Source organism: Ursus maritimus, unplaced genomic scaffold (assembly GCF_017311325.1).
Source record: "Ursus maritimus isolate PB19 unplaced genomic scaffold, ASM1731132v1 scaffold_3, whole genome shotgun sequence".
In the NCBI taxonomy this organism is placed as follows: Eukaryota; Metazoa; Chordata; class Mammalia; order Carnivora; family Ursidae; genus Ursus; species Ursus maritimus.
Window position 1 is genome coordinate 48,962,258 of NW_024425563.1, and position 20,226 is coordinate 48,982,483.

Genomic DNA, 20,226 nt, shown 5'->3' on the forward strand with positions numbered 1-20,226 from the left:
ATGTGACATAGTAAACTGCCCCCCTCCACCCCTGCCACAACCCCCCATCCCCTGTGTAAGTCAGGAACTTAGCTTCTAAAAATGGTGAAGGAATATTCTTGTTCAGTCATTCCCTTCAGAGACCATGCAGCTCAGCTCTGACTCCACACTCTGGCGTCCGGCACCCACGTCCTCCTGGACTTGGAGCAGCAGGGACAATGGAGACAGTCAGTTCATCATATCCTGACCGCCTTCTCCCCTACAGATGATTGAGGCCAGGTGAAGAACATGCCCTAGTTCATGAATTTAAAATATGTAAATTATAAAATGCAGTTTACTATAAAAACTTGATGCTTAGCATAGAAAAGTAGAACCCAATAAAACTCTATCTGCTCTTAATTAATTTTCATTCTTTGGTTTCATAATAATAAGAGGGGAAAAGCTCTCTATGAAGTTTAATAGCATTTCATTTTGATTTGCTATAGAAAGAAGACTAAAATCTTCCATGACTAAGGAAAATTGCTATAAATATTTTAGTGTATTTCTCGTATTTTTTCTATGCATTTATTTTTTTAAGGGAAGGTTGGCTTTTTACATGGGTCTAATTATTCTGTATTTTCTACCCCATCGTAAACTTAAAAAAAATGTTATTGTTATTACTAATACGTATTTGGAAAGCCCACATGGGGTTTTTACTCTAGAGAGAAGCACTTACATAATGACCTCAAGCAAGAAGAACTCTAGAAGGAGTAGAATTCTCCTTGACCTTCAGAGGATCCAGGATCCAGGATCTTAAATACACAGAACCTCGAATGCCGACTTTCCCAGACTCTCAAGCTCTATAGTGATTACAAGGGACTACAAATAAGCCTTAAGGGAGAACAGTTTTTCCATTGAGAATTAAATAAAAATGAATACTCAGAGGCAGGTTTCACGAGGCAGGGAGAATTGAATTTTGTGTAGACCTGATTTCACATTTCCTTAAGATATAAAACAATCAACTGAGTAATTTGAATTTAGGATGCTTAAAAATCATTAATTTCTCTGGTAGTCTTTAAAAATTTTTTCCAGTTCTCTTTCTTGAGGAAGAAATGCGGCCTATTAAAAACTGCATTCATTAAAGTCTTTAATTAAGTAGAAAAAAAATGTGGTAATGAAATCAGCCAATGTCCAATGACCTTGTCCAGAGACTATGAATTCAGGCCAATTACTTATATTCATGGTTCCTGACCTAGGAGGATAGTGGTAGGATGGAGGTAAAGTCCATTTCCAATGAAGAAGATGTGAGTAGTAGCTTAGGCTTCCGTGTTTGAAATAATCCATCCCCAAAGTCCATATGCTGGTCTGGCCCAGAGCTTCAGCCAAATGGGTGTATGGTGACTCGCTTGTCTACCGATTTTTCCTCTTGAAAGACTTATCCCTCTTTCATGGGAACTGGTCACGGATAGGTACTGTTCCTTCGTAAACCAGACAGGCTGTCTGCTCAATTCTCTTGACTGTTTACAAGACTTTGGCTTTGTTTCAGGTTTTCAGCACCTTTATTCAAATCCTCTCTCCTGTCCCTGCTGAGGTAGTATTTAAGCAATTCTCCCTTTTCCAATCAATCAACAGATCTTTCTTGAGGTCTAATTGAGTGGAATACTCCAGCCCTGATCAAGGCTGCTGATTAGTAATGTTTGTGGCCTGGCTTCCCAAGACCAAAATCTTCGATGTCATCCACTCTCCCCACTCCCCTTTCTTTAAATTGTGGTAAACTGCACACAACGTAAAATTGCCATTGTAATCATTTTTAAGCGTGCAGTTTAGTGGCATTAAGTACATTCACATTGCTTCATGGCAATGAAGATCTCTTTTCAGTGAAAATTATATTAGTAATAGTGAGTGATTTAAAATGCTGAGAAGAGATCGTATTTTGTTTTTAGAGGAGGTGAGACACACAAAAGCCTGTACTCTCACTTCTCACTGTGGGAAGATTGTGTTGATTTTGTTTATCTGTATTTCTCATGATAAGTTCTACAAAGACTCTACCCTCTCTAATGGTAAGTTCTGAATGTGGATTGTTTTATTTTGCACATGGACATCCCATGACCTGGAACTGTACCAATGGACAAAAGGAGCATGTCAATGATAGCTGGCTCTCCATCGTTTATGGAAGAGTAAACTGGTAGAGGTTGCCCACCAGAGGCCCCATGAGTATCCACTATCAGATGTGGTTGGTTGAGCCAGCTAAGCATTTTTAGAAGTATAAATTGGTTTTCTTCATTGCAGAATTAGGATAATTCATACAGAAACATTTATTCCCATTTTTTCTTGCAACTTGGTAGATCTGGCAACATAGGCCCACATTGGGCCTGGCTGCCATCAATAGGAGCTGTGGAGGGGTGGCCCCTTCAGAGGGGGCAGGTGCTCGTCACTTTGCCCCACCCAGGTCCACTCACTTAGCTCCACTCTTCATTCCTTTGTTGAAACCCAGCCCCACCACCTTTGAGTGTGTAACCTCTACTGTATTGCAGAGCTTCTCGAAATTCCCTAATTGCCCTCTTACTCATCACGGATGACAAAACTCTCCTTAATGCTGCTTTATAGGCATTTGAGTGTTCACTGTAAACTAAGACCTTTGTGATCAACTTGGAATAAAATGTCTGTCAGGGGAAAAAAAAATTAAGGAAGGTCTGAAGGAGGTCCCTCTTTAGTCACTGAAAGAAGGAAACAGCTTCTTTTATTTCTTATATCTGCCCATTAACTGTGAAGATAATAATTTCTGAAAGGAACATGAGAAGGGAGGCCAGGGGGCAAAAGAAAGGAGCAAATCAAGAAGACTCACAAATCCACAAATAGATCTGGAGCAGCTGAATTGCACAGAGTGCTGTCAGAATGTCAGAGAGAATCTCTCCGACGGTTTGAATGGCGCTAGGCATTCCAATCCAAAGGACCACATAAAATGGCACGAATGCTTTGTCCCCGTGGGGACTGAAGACCTCTAGTGAGGTCTCTCACCTAAGCAATGAACCATTTCTGAGGTAAGCTGAAGGCTGTGGACCCTCAGATAGGGGAAGAGAGGAACTTCTTCAGATCTCCAGTCTCTTCAGGGATCCGACTGAGTCTATAGGGATAAGGAGTGAGCCCACATAAGGTGGTCCTTCTCAGGGGTCTCTTAAGAATGGAAACTGGGTCTAAGGGGGAAAACACAGTCCTTTCCTTGACCCAGCTCCATTCCCTTGGCCTTTGCTAGGTAATTGGGGAGGAAGAGGTGATTGCATTTGTGCATTCTCTCAGCTTCCAGATTTCTCCCCTCCATGGGGTTCCCAAATCCGGTTTGTATTGGCAAATCTGGCTGAATGATGATCAAATCAAATCTGAAAAAATCTTTCTCAGTGTTAAAGGTCTCTAGCCTTTAGTGTCCATAAAAGCAAACAAGATAAAGTTGCAGTAAAAATAGGAACAGTTAGGGAAGGAGTTCTTCTAGAGTTTACCATAAAGATCAAGTGACTCCCAGGACCTTGGTGACTATTAACTCGCTGGGATCACTGCATCACACAGAGCCATTACTACTAAGGGGTCCCTCTTACAGTTCTTCACAAGTTTTGTTGTTTGCACTCCTGGGCCCACCCTATGCATGGTGCTGACCCCTCACAGTTGCTAGCAAATGAGATGACAGAAAAAATTGCTTTGTCTAGTGCAGCAAAATCAAGCTCCTCAGATAAGCCTCCCGTTGACATTGGAGACCAAGGAAAGAAAGACTAATGAGTAGGTGACTTAGCAAGTTCGGAGCAAAAGGCCAGCCCCAGCTGTGTACTAAGGAGGTGCTAAAACATGGCAGGCTACCAGTCACTTCTCTGAGCTTCTCACAGCAAACACCTAACTTCCTGTCATGTCTGCCTAATTGTTTCAAATTGATGCACACATGTCAATAATAACAAAGGAGCTGTGATGTCTTGGTAGTTATCTTGTCATGTTTTTGTCTTTCCTTTCTTCTCTTAGAAGACTCTCCCCATGGGTAGGCCCACGATTCCCCTTCTGAAAAGCCTGAAAACCAGGAATGAGAGAGGCTGCAGACAGCAGGTCAGCCATGGCTCTTCCCTATCTCCATCTTGCATCAGTGAGAGAAAGTCCAAAGGCTGTAGAAGCCATGGTGGCTGCTGGGAAATCACCCAAACCCACTTCCTCTTCCTCCTGGACTTACACAGTTAACTGCTTACTAGGCTCCTTGGCCATTGACGAGCTGGGTACTTGGGATCAGGCCAGAGCAACGTGAGCAGCAGTGATTTGCCCCACCTCCAGGCTGAGCCCATTAAACCTCCCATGGGAGGTTACCCATGCTCATTGCCCTGTTCAGCTGGTTAGGGTGGAAATGACTATAAGACAATGTTGGGAGTTGCCTAATGAAGATGCTGAGCCCCAAGATGGAAAGAGTACCATCCCTGAATCATTTTATGGAGGGAACAGTTCCCACGAGAAACAGTCTCATGTGACATGGGCTGTGACATGAGTGAGAAATCAATTTGTTAAATCATTGAGATTTCTGGGTTCTTCTAATATAGCAGTTAGCATTACTTTGAAAAAACAAAACAAAACAAAACACAGACATTAGTTCGGGCTTTCTGAAGAAACCAATAAGGAAATAAGGCCTAGGAGTACCCTGTAGGAGGTGGAGAATGGTGCTTACAAGGGCCAGAGAAGGAAAAAGAACAGCACAGGTCCTCCACTAGGTTTAGTGTAGATCAACGTCTAGAGGAGCAGAATAATATCTAGTGTGGATCAGTCAGAGCCGACCTCACATTCCCCAAACATTAAATCCTTGCTGCTTGGGGATATTGACATCTCTCCAGGCAATCAGGAGCCAACCATGCTTGTGGACGGTCACGGGGGAAACATCAGAACTTAAGACCGTGAAATTCTTGGAAAAGCTTGTAACTGGCACATGGAGTTAAGTAATTAAGTCTATCCCAGAATTACAACTTTACCCACGCAAAGCTGGAAACAATAGAAAGAATTTGTGTGCTGGACATTTTAATTACAGAGTAGGAGGAAGAAAAATATACAGAGAAAAGGGATGTTGCAGTATATTGGCTATAGTATTCTTAGAAAAGTGGGAAGAAAGTTCTGCTTTCACAAAAACTCTCCCCAGTTTCCTGAATTTGAAGGGAGGAGATTATGGGTATGGGAGAAGTGACAACTTGAATTACCCCAATGTTATTAGCATAGAACATTCCTTATGTCTTTCCTGAATAATTGGATCCTCTGATAGGTATATCACTTTGCAACCCGAAGATGGGCTTGAATTTGCAAGAATGCTTTTCCAGAGGCTCCTGTGCTCCTGGGAGACAGACAGTATCTGTAGAAGGAGTCACTACGTATGTGGTGGCATCTGTTCGGGATGGCATGAAGCCCTCACCACTCCCAGGCTCAGATCTGGAACATCTGAAAGACAGACAGACACAAAATTTCCCCTTTCTTTCTTTTTTAAGATTTTATTTATTTATTTATTGAGAGAGAGAATGTGAGTGAGAGAGCAAGAGCTGGGGTGGGGGGCAGAGAGAGAAGCAGACTCCCCGCTGAGAAGGAAGCCTGACGTGGGGCTCGAACCCATGACCCCGGGATCATGACCTGAGCCAAAGGCAGATGCTTAACTGACTGAGCCACCCAAATGCCACACCAAATTTCCACTTTCATATATCAAGAAAACAATCATTTATTTAAAAAAACACTATAATTGTCGGTTAAATTTGATAAGATTAGAGATATATAAGAAGTGAATATATACCTGCTATTAAAAAAAAATTCAAACAGCTAAGCACAAAACTATTCTCAACTGAAATTTCTTAAATGATTCTGGCCAAAAGATGAAAATCGACTCTGAATTTTTTCCTAGTTTGAGAGTTCCGGATGCTGGGAAAGACGATCTCCTGGTGCCAATGAGGCCACAGGTTAGGTAAGCTTGTTCAAGTCTCTTTTTCTTTCCACTGTGTAAATTGGCTCACGTCACCTGGGACAGAACTTTATCTATGTCACCTTGTGAAGCCAGGGAACTAGAGGGGAGGTGGACAGCCGCCTTTCTTCTTCTTCTTCTTTCTATCAACTGGGTGATCTCTATTTTCCTTATAGTAAAACACAGTAAAAACACATTCCATGGAACATATCAGACACAATTTATGTGATTTCAACTATGCACTTTTAGAGTAAATTTAAGTCTAATCTGGAAGGACTGATGTGTTTTAATACTATTTGTCTCTGAAATGTTACATATATATGTATATGTACTTGATTAATATGCACATCTCCTACACGTCCAGAATCCTGCCACGAGCCTGTGAATTGTTAGCCTGCCATATTAAAAAGGCTCTCTCTGTCTTGAGTGCATTCCGTTACCTGTGTTGTTTACTCTGCTGTGGCATCTTTTTCTGGGTGTACGTTTTAACTGATAATAGCCAACAAAATGTGTGCATGGGGGAATGAACACCTCACTCAGCTCAGAGGGACAAAGGAAGACTATTGCCCTACCTATTAAAATAGTCAGTGTTCTGGCAAATCTAGGCACTGTTGGTGAACTGCTGAAGAAAACTGCAGGCTAGTGTCAGCAAGGAATTAAAGACTGAGGTCTTCTGACATTATAAAGGGCATCCTACATTTGTCCTCAGCTTGTGAAAAGAAACCAATAATAGGATGAAGTAGAGCTGGGAGAAACCATGGCCAGAGATAGTTGACTGCTTGGGAATTGGAGAAGACAGATGTGTAATTGCCAATGTAGCAGGAATGCATCATGGCTGCCCAGGGAAGTGGTTGGGACAGAAGGTTCTCTCCAACCAGTCCACAAAACTAGGTCTGCCCTAAAGCGATGGTCCACAAAGTGTGTTTCCTGGACCAGCAGCAGCATCGCGAGGAATGCAGACTTTCAGGCCCCCCTCAGACCTGCTGAATCAAGAACTCTGGAAGGGGGGCCCTCAGTCAGCTGGTCCTTTAGCCAGCCTCTGGCCATTCCGACCGACGGCTGAAGTTTGAGAACCGCCGTGCTACGGTGTGCGTGGAGTGGGAGGCATCACTTTGCTGTCCTTGCAGGTGACTTCGTCTTCCTATCTCCTCTGGCATCTGCCTCTTTTTATACTCTGTGTCATTCTGGTGTTTATGAACATGCATTTTTCATGCCAGCTAATCCTAAAGACAAGCTCAAGTGAAGACACAGTCATCTATTTCAGTGGCAGAGAAAATCTAGCCGGGTCAACTTTACTGAGAGGTGGGTATGTCCATCTGCAGTGGGCACCATGCTGAGTGATAGTTTGATGATGGCCAATCTTCACTTCGTTGTGACACTGAAGCTCAGGTGCTCTTCCACGAGGCCCCCCCGCTCCATCTCACTGCTTTGCCTTCTAATCAAGCAAGTCTCGCCTTGGTCGCCCAGCACACACGTAGCCCCTTCCTGAAGATTCATTTAAGTCCCACAAACCCGCCATATTCAGCTAGATGACCTGCAACATAGCAGATCTTTAAAGGGGATACGTATTCTTTTGTGCTTTAAACACAGAGGAGTCTCCCCCAGCAGTTGCTCTCCTGTACTCAGGTGATCCTCAGGCATCAGGTTTGTCTTATTAAAAGGCTTCTGGTCAGGTTATGAGCCCAGAGATCCCAGGATAGAGGCGGATCTCAGACTCCTATTCAAGTCCGAAGGTAACACAGAGAACACCTTTCCTCTGGTGTTATTTCCCGTAGTAGTAAGTGCTCAAGTTGTTGCTCAGAAAGAATGCAAGAGAACCCAGTTATTTTGCTGTCATGGAGGACAAGGAGGACATGACTAAACATTGCTTTTTTTTTTTTTAAGATTTATTATTTTATTTTAGAAAAAGAGAGCAGGGGTAGGGGCGAGGAGAGGCTCTCCAGCAGACTTCCTGCTAAGCACAGAACCCAACGTGGGGCTCAATCTTATGACCCTGGGATTATGACCTGAGCCGAAACCAAGAGTCTGATGTCCCACCAACTACTCCACCCAGACGCCCCTAAACATTGCTTTTTATGTGGAGGCTGAGCTGCCCACCATGATCCCCAGAACTTGTGGGGTGCAGGCTGCTTTATTGGATTTAACGGGGTTCTGCCAACGAGAGGACTGGAAACGGACGGAAAGAGCAGGCAGACAGCTCCAGCAAAGGGAGCACTGAGCGTGACAGCCTGTCTGGCACCTGAGGCCGCACACAGATATTACACTGCCATCGGATGTCGGAGGTCTCACAGATGATAGCTCCGCAGGGATCTCGCGTGTGCCACCTACACAAAGGTCTCTGGCTGGCTCCTTCTTTATGTCTGCTACCCAACAAGAAACCAATAGCAGGAAAAGATTTACAGTTCGGCGGGCAAAAGATAAACGATTGCAGTCTCTGGATGCTTTAAGAGCAAATTTTTGTACATCATATGGTTAAAATTGATCACTCCATTGCCTTTCAGATGGGCTGAGCCCAAACTAATGATGTTAGGTAATCAATGAGAAAAGGCTGTGCATGAAGAATTAAAAAGCACCATAATGGATGGCCATTGCAAAAGGCCCCTCACAGCAAGAAAGAAGTGAGGGCTGGTCACGTTCAAAGGAGGCTGGACCAAGAACCACCTCCCCTGGCTCTGATGCTCCGAGCAGACCCTGTTAGAGACCAGTCTAAGAGGCATGGCTTCTGCAGCCCTCTGACAGTTATAGTCCTTCTCAGGGAGATTCTGATTTCTCTGTCTGTGCTGGCATTGCCTGGCCCTGTAGTTTGCCTTTTGCTCCTAATAGATCCCAGGGTGCTGCTCTTTGTTCTAATTAGCTCTAGCTATTAGCTCTTCCTGTTTAAGCAAGTGCGAGGGGACCAGACCTGGTTGTAACCCACTCAGAGGGACAGAACGTTGTTGATCACTCTTTTCCTGACTCCTGACATAGGCTTGGGCTACAAGCCTCCCTGTGTAAGGGCTGTACACCCAGGGCATCTGGACCTATGAGAACTAGCCCCCACCCCTGGCTTCCCAGCAGACATGTGGAGAATAATACAAGGGCATTAAATTAGACCTCATTACCTAGCCAGTTGGGCCGTCCGGCTCTCCCGCACATAATAATGAGGTCTGATTTATTGTGATCATTATTCAGGCATTACAGGTCACTAAATAACATGCTCTGCCCACACGTGTCTTCTGGGCTAATAAATATCCTGAGAGGAAACATTCTTGAAGACGTGAGTCTCAGGTTTGGATCGGTGACTCTGGGCTCATTAATTGTGTGAAGGCACTTTGCCTATTGCTTACAAAATCTTGGGAACAGAGATAGGAAAAATCTAATTAACAACCTGGAGGGATGTGAATGAGAAATGTGGGGGAAACTGTCCACTGCATTCTTTGACCTGTGGGACACAGGCCAAGGGAGGTACACTGGTGGAGGGGACAGAGCCGAGGCTGACCCCAGGCAACTCAAGCATGACACCAGTCTCAGAGCACAGCATACAAGCTGTGAGGCCTTTAGGAGCTGGATCCGTGTTCTCTCTCCTCCTTGCACCATGAATTCCTGACACACCATTGGGAAGTTCGTCATGTTGCTCTCTCTCACCTCTGGGCCTTTGCATGTGCTTTTCCTCTCTGTCTAGAATACCCTACCCCACTTCTGCCTCCCCTTTTCCATGGTATTATCATGTTTGGAGACTCAGCTTAGATGTTGTTGTCCCCAGATGGTCTCCCACGAGTATTTACTCTTGCACGGTGTATCATGCAGTACCTTTTCATTGTCATTGACTCCCCACCAGACTGTAAGCCCCTCGAGAGCCCAGTCTGCGTCTCACTGATGGCTGTATTCCTAATACCCAGAGCAGCACCCGCTGCCTAGCTGCTTGGTGAATAAAAAAAATAAATGCCTCTTCTCAGGAGAAGAAGGACACTGAAAGCAGTGCCTTTGTGTGGTGGGAGTAAGGTGGTATCTCCCTCCCCCTGATAATCTCCACTCAGGGAGAAGAGGCCCTCAGCCCCTGCCCAAGACATCACTTTCCTGAGCCTCTCTTATCCAAACATACATCAAATTGGAAATTTCTTGAAAAGGGCTTTCCTTGAAAAAGGAAATAAGATCTTAGCTAATCATTATCCCTCAGAGCCTAGCCTGGGTCTTGGCACATAGTAGGTGTTCATTAAATGCTGGATTCAGCTGTTGGCACTAGTAGCTTAAGATACCAGGGCCACCAGATCCTGGGGCCACGGGACTGCTTTTGTGGAGTGTGTGGGGGGAATGTGGTGTGTGGCTGGGGAAATAGGCTTTTTTTTTTGCTCCCACCTCTAGGGGGAGCTTTGCCAGTGGGCAGGGGAGAAGAAGGCTCTGGTGGGGTCAAGTGTTCTCTGCAAGTCCAGCTGTCGTAGGGCAACACTGTGATGCCTGGCTATATGCTTCTCCTTGCGCCATAATCTCAAATCACAGAGTATTGAGGTTTCAGCTTTAGACGTAATAGAATTACAAGAAAATGACAAGCATCAGTGGATTGTCGCAAGTCCTGTATTGATAATGTCCATATTTATCTTTTAAAATTGCAGTATTTTTTTTTAAGGCCCATTTGCCTTGAGGAAGACACTGGGGATTGGGAAAACAGGATTAAATATAATCCTTTTATTTCTAACTCATAATGCAAAGTGTGTAACTGGTAAATACTAAGCAAATCTGACCATAGATCTACATTATTTATGGGAATAATTTAGGATTATTTGCTTTATAGAAAATTTGTTGAAATGCCTTAAAAATTACTGAAATTAAATGAAATCAGGCTCCTTGAATTATCCATGAATGCAGCTTCACATAATCAATACTTTAGCCATTCTGGGATGACATTACATCTCAAGACTATTTTCTAACTTAATAAGATTAGAAATAATAAACTGATATTATTTCTTTGTGAATTGGGGCCTCTGACCTGGTAATTTAATGCCTTCATTATTGCACTTGAAGAACACCGAGAGACCCACTGAGACCCACGTCCTAGCAACTGCATTCTGTCCAAGTGATAGCCTGATTCCTCTCGCTTTCTTTGCACGGTGGGGTATGTGCGATTGACGAATATTCTTAACTTATTTTTAAAACACCCTGAGCATTATTTTCAGGAAAGTGGTATATATATTTAAAATGGAAAACTTTTATTGATTCAATAGCAAAGACCAGTAGAGAACGAGATGACTTATTCCCGAATTATATTATTACAGATATTTTATGCTAGCGAGGGGGTGAGCGCTATAGCATGGGGCCATGAGAGAGCTATTTTGTTTATTTTTTCGGTCCAGCCCAGGCTCGATGCACTGCTGTGGCCCATGCTGCTCTTTGTTGCTCTCTGGGAGAAAATTCAGGGAAGGGTGTGAATGTCTGAACGTGCGGTGGGGCTTGAAGCTTGAACGCATCCCCCGTTCTCACGAGCTCTGCTCCCGCCCCTCCTGTGTGGAGCAATCCCCCGAGTGTGCCTGTTTTCAAGCACTTTCTCACGAACCTCGGCCATCGCCTGTGCAGCTCAAAGGGAATTCCTCCCTGCTTAAAGTGTGTTGAGCCCACATCTCAGCCCAGGAGATATGTCGGAGCCCTCTGTGCGGCCAGTTCCCAGAGAGTCACCTATGGTGAGAAACCGATGGGGGATGTGATTCCCAGCCTCTAAATTGGAAAATGCAATGAAATGGATGAGAACGTTCTAGGAAAAGATGGCCCTGGCTGGGAGGGGCACAGCTAAAAGAAGATGAAATGTGTTCTATTTACGGAGCGTGGTTTGAAATGCTGAACACTACGGGCAGGAGGCAGTTATGAATTCTTTAATTGAGCAGGACAATAGGAAATTGAAGTCCCTCTGGGAGAATGGGAATTATTTGCCCGCTGGGTCTGTTGATTGTGGGTGACTTGCGAAACCAGATCTGTCATCAGGAAGCTCTGTTGAAAGTTATGTGGCTGGGATGACTCGGGCCCAATTAGTTCTGGACTGTGCCGCAGTAATGACCGTGGCAGCCCACTGGGCTCCAGATGCTGTTGTAAATACTCCGCATTCGTCATCTCATTTATTCCTTAAGTCAACCACAACTGCGTGAGGCGGGCATTACTACTCCATCCTTAAATGCTTGGTGATACTGTGACTTGCCCAAGGTCACCCAGCTGGAGAGACGGAGCTGGGACTTACATCCAGCTTGTCTGTCGTCACAGTCATGTGCTCAGACTACTAATTCTGTACCACTTGACCATGCACGAAAGAAGCATCTTGCATGCGTCACGAATACACAACAGAACCTTAAAATCAATTTCTTTCCAGGGGAAATTTTTTGTTGTTGTTCAGTCTCTCTCTCTTTTCTCTCATAACTGGCCCCAACTCTACAGAAGATTGTTTTGGAAATATTGCAAGTAAGGAGCTAGTTATCACTAAAAAGTAGTGCATGCTTCTGGCCACTTCTAATAAGGTTCTAAATACACTGGGAAATGCCTGTACTCGGTAGAGCCTCATATCGAGCACAGAGCATTAACATCAGATCTGAGCTGGATGCATTTTCCCAAGGCCCCAGAGATAGCTTTGCGCATGGGAGCTGGAATGTGATGGGGAAGCACCTGGCTAGTTGCAATGTCTCCTCCATGGTAACAAACTGCTGGGCGACAATAAGAAACAACCGCTGAATCAACCATGAAAAACTCATGATACCACAGACTTGTAAGAACAGTGGAAGATTCATAATTAATCCCGGAATGAGTACACAATTGGAAATTCGAACAGTAACGATGACTGTGACCAGCATTTGCTGAGTGCTCACTCTGAGTCAGAAACGGTTCTACATCCTCTATGTGCAGCGCCAGCTCGTTGCGTTCTTACAGCAACTCCGTGAAGTGGATGTTATTGTACAATGTATATCTGCTTCTATCTTATTGACTGGAATGAGTCACATGGCACAAACAGCTAAGTGGCCAGTGCCTGGATGAAATTCTGGGCATTACTAAAAGAAAAAGAAAAAAGGGAGACAGAGGACAGTCTGTGCTCCAGCACACCTTGAGCTGATGAACTTATCCTTGCGGTGACCCAAGAAAAGAAGCCTTTCTTATCTTTTCCTTCAACTAGATTTCCAGAAGATGATTTCTAGAAGATTCCGCTGAAGTGCTGGACATTCTAAATAGGCAAAAGATGGGAAAGGGTGAGTGATGGAGAGGAACAGCTTGAGCATTTCTTCTGTAAGCTTTCTTCCTTTGGGAGAACCGGTGTTTTTGTCCATGAAGCTCTCACAGCTCTTTGCCTCATTCTAGAAGCTAGAGAAGTTGTTCACCTGTTTATTTGACTTGTTTATTCGACAAGTGTTTATTGAAAGCCTGTGATGCACCAGGCCGTGAGCTACAAAGACACAGAAGATAGACAAGGTGCTTGCTGCTGTGGAGTTTATACTCCATTTGAAGGAGACAGTGGGAACAAGTAAACAAGTGAGCCACATTTCAGAAGTTGATAGATATTAGGATGAAAATATAAATGAAACCACACAAAACTAATTTATAATAACAAGCATTCATTTGTGGGGGTACCAGCTACCTAATTTGGGGTCCTGGCACAAAATAAAAATGTGGAGCCCTTTTGAAACAAATTAATAAATTTCAAAATAATAACAGGAGAGCAATTAGACCAAGCTTGGGGCCCTTTTAAGCAAGGGGCCCTGTATGACTGAACAAGCTGTTGTAACAATTTATTAATAGGTTTGAATTCAGCCAAGTTTTGTAATATTCAAGTTCATCGCCATCACTGTGCTTAGTTATTAAGTAAATCAGTATGCAAGCAGAAACTTTCTGACTCCATGTCTCTAAGGCAAAGTTGTAAGAGGATTTTAAATTTCATTTGTAAATACATGGATTTCTATAGGAAGTCCCAAATCTTCAAAGAGAAAAATGTGTATTTTCAGAGTTTTTGTGATATAGAAATCAAACTTGGAAGAGATGTTTTTACAGTAGGAAAAGGAGTCAGGATTAAGGTGAAAACACGGAAATTGACAGTTGGCTACAGTAGGAATGTAGCCCCCATGGAACCAGCTGTTTGCAGGTGTGCGGGTAGATGGCTCAGGTTGGGCTCGTATCTGCTCCACATGTCTTCCTTGGACTAAAAGTTCCCAGGGCATGGTGTCTCCTGTGGGCCACAGAAAAACAGGGGCATGACAAACCACACGTGTTTCTAGCCTCTGCTTGCAAAGTGTCTCCTAACAGCCCATTGGCCAAAGGAGTTACATGACCAGTTTCAAGGTCAAGGGGTGGGGAAATACATTCTTCCCACCAAGATGCTATAGCAAGGATATGGATGCAAAATTCTATTAAGGGAAAGAGTGAGTATTGAGAGCAATGGTCCTGGCAGTCACGGTGAGTATGGTGGGGAGCAACTGGTTTTAAGAATACGAGTGACATGTTTTCATTTAACAAGAAGAATAGATTATAAAAGGCAAAAGTGGAAGCAGGGAAACCAGTGAGTCAAAGAGAAAGATGCTGGCTTGGATTATACTGGTAGAAATGAAGATGAAGATGAAGGATATAATGATTTAGACATAAACTCCATGGAATTTTGTTGGGTTGGATGAGGTGGGCAAGTAAAGAGATAAAGAAGAAAGAATTCCATTTTTTAAAAAATTTGAGCAACAAGGTGAAGGGTGGTGTTATTTATTGAGGGTGGGGGGCAGGAGGGGATTAACTAGTGCATCTGTGTCCTCAGCCAGACTATAGGCTTCGCAAGGAAAGACTAAGTCTTATTTATCTCTGAATTTCTAGAGACTTGTATAGTGATTGGCACCTAGTAGTTGCTTGATAAATGAACCAAGGAAGGAAGAAAGCAGATACTTAGTATAGTGAGGACAACCACATTGATTCATTCATTCAATTAATTCATCAATCATATTTAGATCATAGTCCCAATAGTTATTTATCCCATTAACATTTACTAGTTAGATGGTAATAGTCAACATGATGCTATTGGACATTCTGTGATGCATAATTCTTTGTTGTTGGGCAGCTGAATTGTACATTGTCGGATGTTGAACAGCGTCCCTGGACTTTCCCCACTAGATACGAGTAGCAACCCCCCAGCTACAACAACTGAAAAAGACTCCAGATATTGCCAATATCCCCTGGAGGGCACGTATCTGAGAATAATTCTTTTCCTTCTTTGACCCCTCTCAGTTATAGTAATAATAATAATTATAGCTAAACATGTATTGAATATTTTTCCATGTACACTTCTGAGAATGTTATAATGTTATTTGAAATATTTTATCTAATTCCCCTCCCCCTGAAATTCCACGCGGAGGTTTCTACTTGTTTCCCATTTTACAGTAGAAGAAAGCAAAGCACGCAGCTCTCTCTCCAGTGCTGAGGATATCAAGTGGCTTTTGTTTGTCTTTGCCACTATATTCTAGGTGAATTTTAACCCCACCATCTAGAAAGCTGAGAGCATCTGCCCAGTATTTACCCATATATTCTATGGAAAAATTGACATTGGATCCTTGAATATTTATTATGTTTTACACCTATTGTTTGCCAGGTGTTGATACAAGCACTATCCAGAGGTTAACTCATTTGATTCTTATAACAACCTCATGGTGCATGTTCTATAATCACTTTCATAATATGGTTGTGGAAATGGAAGCACAGAGAGATTGAGTAACTTGCCTGAGGCCACACAGCTAATAGGCAGCAGAGGCAGGGTTCAAATCTACCCTGTCTGGCTCCAGAGTCCAGCTCTTACCTAGTACACTATGCCTAGTGCCTGGTAGCGGCAGAGGTCAGTCATGCTGTTGGGTTTGGGGGGAATATCCAGGAGCCACAAGCAAGCCAGGAAGGCAGTTGGTAGCTGTGCCTTTGGAATGAATCATTATGTACAGCATGTGGACAGGAGACTCCACACAGGTGCGTTAGAATTCATCTTAAGGCGCTTGAATCCCTTCCCAGCAGCTCTCCTCACTCCAGGCCCTACGGCTCCCTCGGAGAGTTGAATCATGTTTATGGGGAGCTCCTGTAGTCAGAGCGGGCTGTGGTTCTAATTCCATCCTTCTGGTCCAGATGAAGGCTGCCCCATGTTACACTTAATGCCAGCCAGCTCTTCAACTGTTTCTCCATTATTACCTCTATTGAGGGAGGGAGGCAAGAAAGCCCAGAAAAGCCCTGCTAGGGATTGTTCTCAGAGCTGCGGAGCAGCTGCAGCCACTGTGGGCACAGAGACAAGTCGAGAGCTGGGAAGGTGGACACAAGGGGACTTGCATGCGCTGATTGGACAGAAAGATAGATGTGGTGGGCAGCGGGCCATAATGGGCCAGTGACCATAGAGCTTAACTAACATCAGGAGAAGCAAAACATCACAGCACAGCCTCCAAAGGGGCAGGATGGGGTGATGACAAGGAGACAAGCGCTGATTGTATCAAAGCAGAGCCGAAGGGCTGCCTGCCCAGCTTGGGGTGACCCAGGAGGGGGAACTTCAACACTGACCTGACCTTCGACCCAAACCTAAGCCAAACTTTCAGCAGAATGAAAAGAAGGCATTTTCAGGTCATCATGGCCCTTCTTTCCAGACTTCTACACCTTGCCCAGTCCTGTGAGGGTTCGATTGCCTTAGAGTCATCCTCAGAGGGGCCATCTGTGAGCCTGCTGGAGCCGGCCCCACAGGAAGCGGGGATAGCAAACAATCCACGAGCTCTCTTCCCTCTGGAGAGTCTCGCTGTGCTTTCTAGACTGGAAAAGTCTGAAGAGGCAAAATTCTGGGCATCATGAGCTTGCTCAGTGCTCCCCCAGAGCCTCCGGTGCTCAGGTCAGCGGGGTGGGGTGGGGGGCTACACACACAACACTGAGCCTGGCTCACCAGGATGCCCAAGTAATGTTCTACAGATATGTATTAAGAAGGTTCCATTGAAGTCAGGAAGCTGGGGGTGGAGGGAAGGCTGGTAGTTAAGGAATAGAAGAACGATGAAGCTGTCGCCCTATCCCGAGGGGTCTGACCTGAGGAGGGGATCTCCGTTGTCAGGTATGCACAGCAGGCCAGCTGCCCATGACATGTGGCTTCTCTGAAATTAGCACTGTTCACTCGCGTAATTGCTTCAAGATTTGAACCCGGGTCTGGCCAACCCTAAGTCCCTGTCATAGCACTGAAATTTGCACGCAAGGCATTTGCAGTTTGCTACGCAGTGAGTGAGCCAGCACCCTCCGCCCCTCAGCCGGCTCCAGGGACCTTCCCCTGCCCGCAGCCAGCTCTGCCGAGTCCCTCAGAGTGTGTGGCTTCCAGCTTCTCTCGTCCCCCACCCCTGCTCCTCTGGCCCCCTCTGCCCAGACGGGACAGCTTCCTCTCCGTGCACACTAACGAGTTCTGGAAGCCCAGGCAGCCGCCAGGGGTGCGGGATTAGGGCCGCGGCGGGAGGCCGCTGGGAACATAGGCGGCTCCTGCTTGTTTTGGGAAAGCACCAATTCGGGACCACCCAAACGGCTCCTTAGCCTGGGCTCCACGGGGAACTCTGACATGGAGTTGGCAGCCTTCCTGCTCTTTCTCTACCCCTGATAACTCCTCTGGGCCAAATGCTCAAGTACCGTAAGCTTCTCAAAGCCCCAAGACCAGTGCACTGCTGGGGCTGAAGACACAGCCCTGGCCAGAGATGCCCAGTTTTCCCCCGGCCCCCGTCAGTGCGCAGACAGCTGCCCACCCTTGTTCAGGCAGCCTGACTTCACACGGTGGTGACTGCTCCTTCCTTACCGGCCCACCTGCCTTGGCCCCAGCCTGGGCGGGTCTCACCAGGACTGCCCACCTCCACCGCGAGGCCCGCAGCGAGCTTCCCGCCCGGAGCACCGTGCTCACCGCCACTGTTGGGGCTGTGGCTGTGTGCAGAGAGGGTGGAGAAGGGGAGACTCATGGTGTGGCTCGAGAGTCAGAAATTCCAGCTCTGAATCTCACTAAGCCACTTAGGAGCTGTGGGACCTTAGGAAAAGGCACATTTCTCACCATGTTGGTATTTCTTTATCTATACGATGGGGCTAATACCACCTATCTCTCAGGCTTGTTATAGACATTAAAGATAATGCTGCATGCGATGTGTCTAGAGTGCGGCTTAACACATAGCAGGCCCTCCAAAGATGGGAATCCCTGCCTCCTCTTGTGCACACGCCCATCCTACTTCTTCCAGCTGCTTCTGGTCTCTCTCCCGCATGGGAACCTCAGACCCATTGCCCAGCTCCGATCATGCCACGTCCACATGCAGACGGAGGGAAGGCCATTTGTAACCATGGCTTCTGGTGGCTTGGGAGACAACAGCACAACAGGGCAACTTCTCCACACAGAACGTACAGATACCAACCCCTCTGCCTAGCACTGGAGGCCCCTACCGGCCCCCAACCACATTTTTGGGCTCATCGTGGATGTCTCCCCTTCATGCTTCCCACTAAATGCTGCGTGTTTGCCCATGTGGACATTCTGTTATCTCTATTGTCTTTATCTGGAACACCTTTCTTTCCAATCTTTGTCTAAAACCCAGTCCCTTAAAACCCAGTCCCTTGGAATGGCTTCTGGGTGAAGGCCTTTCTTAGCACCTTTGTGTGCAGGTTGGTGTTGCAAGTAAGTAAAAATAAAAAGCATCTCCTTCGAATCCCCAACTAGAAGGAGTCCCTCTCCTTCCAACACTCCTGGAGAGCACGGACGATGACAAGTGCCCGATGCCAGGGACCCAGTGACTTGTAAGGTAGTTATTTGTCTTCTTGTCCCGTTTTCCTTGGAAGACTGGAAACGCTGTAAAAGCAGAGACTATATTTTATATATTTATCAACTGTATATTAACAGGACATAATACAGGCGAGCGTTTCTCAGTCCTGGCATTATTGACATTTGGGGCTGGGTAATTCTTTACTGTGGAGGCTACCTACTGTTCTGTGCATTGTCGGATGTGTAGCCGTGACCTTGGCCTCTACCCATTAGATGCCAGTACCACTCTACCTCCCAGTGGTGACCACCAAAAATGCCTCCAGACTTTACCAAGTGAGTCCAGGGAGGAGTCGGGGGGCAAAATCACCCTTGGTTGGGAACCACTGCTCTAGACTCCTAACCAGTACATTTAAAAATATTTTATTATAAAAAATCACAAGCATATATACAAGTAGAAAGAAAGAAGGGGTAATGAACCGTACATATGCACCACCCTTCTTCAATAACTATTCATATTTTTCTGGAGTATTTTAAAGCAAATCTCAGGCAATATGTCATTTCACACTTAAGTATGTATCTCTAAGAGATAAGTACTTAGAAAAAAACATCACAATACCATTACATCTAACAAGATTAGTGATTAGTTTTAATCTTATGTACTACTCAGTCAATGTTCAGATTCTGTGATTGCCTCAAATCATGAACTTTTTTTTACAATTGGTTTATTCAAACCAGGATTAAATAAGGCCATGAGATGCATTTAAATTTCTTTTCCTCTATCTTTTTCATGCCACTTGTTTTTATAGTTAATGTATATTTTTATTTATATTTTTATGAAGTTTTTAATTTAATTCCAGTATAGCTAACATACGGTAATACATATATTTAATTACTTAAAGTGAGAGGTGCTGAAGCAGATTTTGAGGGAAAGGGACAAGATTGTTGAAAATTGGTACAAAATTTTCTTTCCCAAAGACGTAACGTACACTCTTGGGGCCTTTGGTATTGGTTTGGTTCTGCTGAGAGTCACCACTGACAAGTTCATTGCCAAAATACCGCTTACTTCATGCATTTATACATAAATATCTTCATTTTAATTCTAAGTGTATTTATAATGCTGTGATTATAATTTAAATTCAACGCACTCCCTTAGTAAAGATGATGCTATGTATAGCTCAGAGAAGAAACATGGTCTTCCAATCCAAAGTCGGGTGGCAATGGAAAGGCATCTCCTGTTGGTTTGCTTTCTTCTTTAATGATCAGGAAAAGCAGATATTTAAAGTAATTGCTTGGCCAATAGTTCCTTTGACCAGTGGTCTACTCATGTTTAAGCATGTTTCCCAGATTTCAGAGAGTGACTTTCTCTTTGTGTTTACATGATTATTTCTACAGCAAAATAAGAGAACGATTTATTTTTCTCTGCAAAAGTAACCTCAGGGTAATAGGAAAAATTATATATCTATCATGGTGCATTGTTGTTTGCTTGTAGAAGCTGCAATTTGTTTTCCTCTCTTGCAGTGTTTGCTTTCTCTATGACATAGAGAATATTTGGAGATGTATTATGTATGCATTTGTTCTATGCATATATTCTTGCCCTTGGGTAGAAATCTAGTGTCCATGGAAG

At 44.6% G+C, this 20,226-nt stretch overlaps 1 long non-coding RNA gene across 5 annotated transcripts in view; it reads left to right on the forward strand.

The window, feature by feature from the left end:
• LOC103658908 overlaps positions 1-20,226 on the forward strand; it is a 251,229-nt gene that overhangs the window by 148,668 nt on the left and 82,335 nt on the right. For all 5 annotated transcript variants that reach the window (XR_005838556.1, XR_567333.2, XR_005838555.1 and 2 more), the window contains one exon: positions 5,852-5,911. This is a non-coding gene — a long non-coding RNA (uncharacterized LOC103658908). The remainder of the gene's footprint in view (positions 1-5,851; positions 5,912-20,226) is intronic.